This window comes from Schistocerca americana, chromosome 4 (assembly GCF_021461395.2).
Source record: "Schistocerca americana isolate TAMUIC-IGC-003095 chromosome 4, iqSchAmer2.1, whole genome shotgun sequence".
Classification (NCBI taxonomy): domain Eukaryota; kingdom Metazoa; phylum Arthropoda; class Insecta; order Orthoptera; family Acrididae; genus Schistocerca; species Schistocerca americana.
Window position 1 is genome coordinate 226,525,843 of NC_060122.1, and position 6,037 is coordinate 226,531,879.

A 6,037-nucleotide genomic window follows, 5' to 3' on the forward strand; every position below is an offset into this window, starting at 1 on the left:
TTTACATTTCACAATACTGTATCGTTAGCAAATTCTGGCTTCCAAAATATGCTCTACCGAGAAATTGTTAAAAATTACATTCAATTAACCGTCATCGTCTGGAAAAGTGTTTGTTGAAATGTTCTTTCCCTGGATCTTAAACCCATCGACTTTAAGACTTGGTAAAATGCTTCAAAAATGGATACGCTACATCTCCAAGAATTCAAAAGGGAATACAACTGGTGTCTTTGATAGCGGAAAGCCTGGCCGCATATTATGCTACCCTTCTTGCATCAAGCGAAATACGCTGCAAGAGTGAAATCTATCACCTTCGCTTTCCTTCCCATATCCCCCTCATATCGATTATAACGAATTTTCCATGAGAATCCGCAACTGCTTGTAGCAACGATTGAATGAAAATGTTGATAACTATAAAACATGCTACTAGAATTTTCTGGGCATTATGACGAATTTGTTTCCACTCAATATCACCAACTGCATTTGGGAAGTTCTGTATGTTATATAAATAAATTACAGTAGCTAGAAAATCGTCTTCAGGAATATGGAGTAGCCGGAGGCAACCCCTCGACACTCTGGCAGTTGACTCAGCGTTGCCAACCTTCCAGCGTTACTGGATCGCATAGTTAGATCGAAATGATCGCACATTTCGTTAAGTGATCGTACGTATCTAAAATTTACAATATAAAATCCGTTTTTGGATGTCTAGCCTGGATTTATTGGTGCAGATGGCCTATCTACCGGCTTCCAGGGGCAACAAAAAGTTCATTTTTCAATATTCTGCGTAATTATTTATAGAGTTTAAAAATTTAACATGCTATCATAATCTACTCATTAAGAGTACGTTAACAAGACAAGTATTACAACGATAAACTAAATATTTGTCTTGAAGCTGATGGCGCTCTCAAATATTCCAACTTTGTTTATCCATTACTCGAAAATGAAAACGCATAGCGACTTCCGACGAACTTCACTTATAACTTCAAACTTTTACGAAACTTTTTCTTGCTGACGGACCCCAGAAAATGATGGAAGCAAAATGTTTATCGCTTACTACATTTTCGCTGTTAATGTGGTCAAATTTTAGCATGTGCCATGACATTTTAATTTTTTTTCTTCTTTACTACTAACGCTGTTGGCAACACATTTTTCAAGCAGTATCTACATATAACACTGAGTGCACCTGCAAAATTATGTCACTGTACAGCACATATACATAGTTCAGGGGTATGACGTGACAGACACTTAGACGTCGAAAACAAGCTTCTGCTTACACTGGCGTGCAGTAAAACTTCATCATCAGACGTGACGTTTTAATTTATCACTTCTTTACGACCAACGCCGTTAGCAACACATTTTGCATATAGGCATCCGTCCATCCTTGAGGGATGATGGTGTAGCATGCTTGGTTCAGAGCCTGCAGCGTCTGCTGCGGCTAAAAAGGCCCACTCGAGAGTGGCAGTCCCTGCTGCAGTTTGGACATGTGAAATTTGAGGAACTTCGAACAGAAGCCGCTCTGTCTCTTCGCTTTGTCCTCTTCCTGATTTGTTCCTGTGTGCGTTCGTTCTCTGAGAGCTTGACGCCGTTGCGCACAGTTACTCGCCACTTGACACGGTCATCTGCAATGCTTTCCCAGCGACTTTGATTCTGGTCTTGGTCAGGTCTCTCTTGCAGACATCCTTGAAACGAAGACGCGGTCGTTCCACTGGCCTCACACCCTTCTGATGTTCTCCGTACAGCAGTTGTTTCGGTATCCATTCAGGATCCATGCGCCTGACTTCTCCCAACCATCTTAGACGTCGATGACTCAGGAGTGCAAAGATGCTGGTTGTCCTTGCACGATGAAAGACTTCGGTGTTGGGTACTCTATCTCTCCAAGAGATCTGAAACATCTTCCGGAGACAGCGAAGATGGAAGCTGTTGAGTCGAGATTCATGCCTAGAAAGAGTTGTCCATGTCTCACAGCTATAGAGAAGGGTGCTTATAACACAAGCGTTGTAGACTTTTAATTTAGTTTTTGTGGTAAGCAGTCCGTTGTTCCATACTCTGTTTTTCAATCTAGCCATGACAGATGATGCCTTTGCGATTCTGTTAGTAATTTCAGTGTCCATGGACAAGTTGCTACATATTGTGGATCCCAAGTAGGTAAAGTCATCAACCACCTGGAGATGATTGCCATCAATGTTGATGGATGGAAGGTTGGTAGTGCCCTGCGCCATGATCTTAGTCTTTTGAAGGCTGATGAGTAGACCAAATTTTTCACAGGCATTTGATAATTTGTTGATTATATACCGTAGCTCATCTTCTGTGTTCGCGGCTAAAGCTGCATCATCCGCATTTAACAACTCACGGATAACAACTGTATTTGCTTTGGTCTTGGCCTTGAGGCGAGCAATGTTGAAAAGATTTCCATCAGACCTCGTATGTAGATACACTCCCTCCTCACATTCTTCAAAGGCAAATCTGAGCAGAAGGGAAAAGAAAATCCCAAATAATGTAGGAGCTAACACACACCCCTGTTTCACACCACTATTAACAGGGAATGCTTCTGAAGTTTTACCGTTGAAGCAGATTGTTGCTTGTGTTTTCTCATGGAAAGAGACAATTATCTGTAGTAGTTTAGGTGGGCATCCAATCCAATCTTCTGCAACAGTTTGAAAAGCCCATTTCTGCTCACTAAATCAAACGCTTTAACAAGGTCAATGAAAGCAATATAAAGTGGTCTCTGCTGCTCACGACATTTCTCTTGTAGCTGTCTTAAGGATAAGATCATATCTACGGTTGATCGGCCGGGCCTGAAGCCACACTGAGATTCTGAGTAAATTCTGGAAGCTAAGATTTGTAATCGCATTAGGATGACTCTTGCATAAGCTTTCCCGGCTACAGTTAGTAATGAAATGCCTCGGTAATTGTTACAGCCACTTCTGTTCCCTTTCTGTTTATACAAGGTGTTACAAAAAGGTACGGACAAACTTTCAGGAAACATTCCTCACACACAAATAAAGAAAAGATGTTATGTGGACATGTGTCCGGAAACGCTTAATTTCCATGTTAGAGCTCATTTTAGTTTCGTCAGTATGTACTGTACTTCCTCGATTCTGATGATCAAATTGTAAATTTTCACAGTCAACTTGTGTGGGCTGACGAGAATCCGCACGCAGTTGTGCAATCACGTCATCAACACAGATTTTCTGTGAACGTTTGGGCAGGCATTGTCGGTGATCTTGATTGGGCCCCATGTTCTTCCATCTACGCTCAATGGAGCACGTTATCATGATTTCATACGGGATACTCTACCTGTGCTACTAGAACATGTGCCTTTACAAGTACGACACAACATGTGGTTCATGCTCGATGGAGCTCCTGCACATTTCAGTCTAATTGTTCGTACGCTTCTCAACAACAGATTCGGTAACCGATGGATTGGTAGAGGCGGACCAATTCCATGGCCTTCACGCTCTCCTGACCTCAACCCTCTTGACTTTCATTTATGGGGACATTTGAAAGCTCTTGTCTACGCAACCCCGGTACCAAATGTAGAGACTCTTCGTGCTCGTATTGTGGACGGCTGTGATACAATACGCCATTCTCCAGGGCTGCATCAGCGCATCAGGGATTCCATGCGACGGAAGGTGGATGCATCTATCCTCGATAACGGAGGACATTTTGAACATTTCCTGTAATAAAGTGCTTGAAGTCCCACTGGTACGTTCTGTTGCTGTGTGTTTCCATTCCATGATTAACGTGATTTGAAGAGAAGTAATAAAATGAGGTCTAACATGGAAAGTAAGCGTTTCCGGACACATGTTCACATAACATATTTTCTTTCTTTGTGTGTGAGGAATGTTTCCTGAAAGTTTGGCCGTACCTTTTTGGAACACCCTGTATAGAGTAACTATCGTCGAATTCCGCATACTCATCGGGACATAACCTTCTTCCCAGCTGGTTGTGATAAGTGAATATCAATGTTTGAGAAGAACAGACTTGTTATACTTTATAACCTCTGCAGGGATCCCATCTTCACCTGGGGCCTTCCCGTTAGCAAGAGAATCTATTTCTCTACTAATTTCTTCCATAGTAGGCATTGCACCTAGTTCTCCCATAACTGGCATTTGTTTGATGGCGTCACATGCATCCTTGCTAACTTCATTCTCGGCTGCATACAACTCGGGGTAGTGTTCAACCCAGCGTTCCATTTGTTTGCCTTCATCAGTGATGACTTCACCCGTCTTGGACTTCAGAGGAGCTGTTTTTCTGACTGTTGGTCCAATTGCTTTCTTAATACCATCGTACATTACCTTAGCATCCCCAGAATCGGCCGCTTTCTGTATACCTGCACACAAATTCAGCTAGTAGTTATTTGCGCATCTCCTGGATGTTTGCTGTGCTCTGTTCTTTGCTTTTCGTAGGTCTTCTCGAGTTCTTTCATTTGGGTTTCTTTTGTAAGCAAGCAGGGCTTTCCGTTTAGCCTCAGTGACTGGTTCCATTTCTTCCAATTTTGATCGTACCAGTCCTTATTTCTTTTTCCTTTTATTCCATAGCCCAATACTGCTGAGTTGTAGATTGCACCCGAGAGTTTTGCCCATTTCTTATCAACATTCCTTTCTGCTTGCACGTTTCCTGGGAAAGCACTTTCAGAATTACTGGCAAAATCCTGCTTTCTTTGTGTGTCATGAACATGATCTGTGTTGATACGGGGATGACCTCTCAGTTCGGCGTGGTGACATTTCGTAGGAGTGAGCCTCAATGTGCACGCCACCAGGGCGTGGTCAGTGTTGCAATCAGCACTATGATAACTTCGTGTCAGTAGCAGTTTTCGAGACCAGTACGCCTAGCTATGACTAAGTCAAGTTGATGCCAGTGATGAGAGCGTGGGTGTCTCCAAGACACCTTGTGCTGATCCTTAAGCTGGAAATATGTGTTTGTAATACAGAGTCCATAAAAGCAGCAAACTTCAAACAGTCGCTGGCCATTTTCATTCATTTTTCCCACCCCATGATGTCCCAGGCAATTCGGCCATATGTCATTATCTGATACAACTCTAGCATTAAAGTCCCCTAGAATATACAGTGTCTCGGTGCTAGGTACCTTGGCTATTCTGTCGCTGAGTAAATCATAAAACAGATCCTTCTCTTCCATGATAAGGTGGGAGCGTATACATTTAGAATGTTGACAGTGCCACTTGAGGAGCATAATTTTAAAGCACTAATTCTCTCTGTTCCACCGGATGGTGGCACAGTACAGTCCAGGAGGGTGTTTTTAACAGCAAATCCTACGCCATGAAGTCTTGGCTCGTCTTGAGACTTCCCCTGCCAGAAGAATATGTAATTATCCTCCCTGATAGAGCCCGCGTCTGGAAGCCGCGTCTCCTGCAGTCCCGCGATGTCAACATTCAAACGATGGAGACCTCTGTCAATTACAGCAGTCTTACCGATGAAATCAACCTCTTGGGCATCGTCAATGTACCTTGGACACATGATCCAAACATTCCAGGTGGCAATACGAAATAGTGATTTCTTTATTATTTCATTTTTGTTGCTGGTAGGTGTACTATATCAACCCGCTTGTCAAAGATTACTTCTAACAAGGGAACCTCCCCATCGCACCCCCCTCGGATTTAGTTATAAGTTGGCACAGTGAACAGGCCTTGAAAAACTGAACACAGATCAATCGAGAGAACAGGAAGAAGTTGTGTGGAACTATGAAAAAAATAAGCAAAATATACAAACTGAGTAGTCTATGCGCAAGATAGGCAATATCAAGATTAGGCTGAGCTCAGGAGCGCCGTGGTCCCGTGGTTAGCGTGAGCAGCTACGGAACAGAAGGTTCTTAGTTCAAAGCTTCCCACTTCTGAAAAGTTTAATTTTTTATTTTTAGACAATTATTACCTGCCCCTCCGATGCTATCACTTTTTTGGGAGTGATTATCAAATCCGCAAGAAAACCTAAATCGGGCAAGGTAGAAGAATCTTTTTACCCATTCGCCAAGTGTACAAGTTAGGTGGCTCGACAACATATTCCTGTCATGTGACGCACATGCC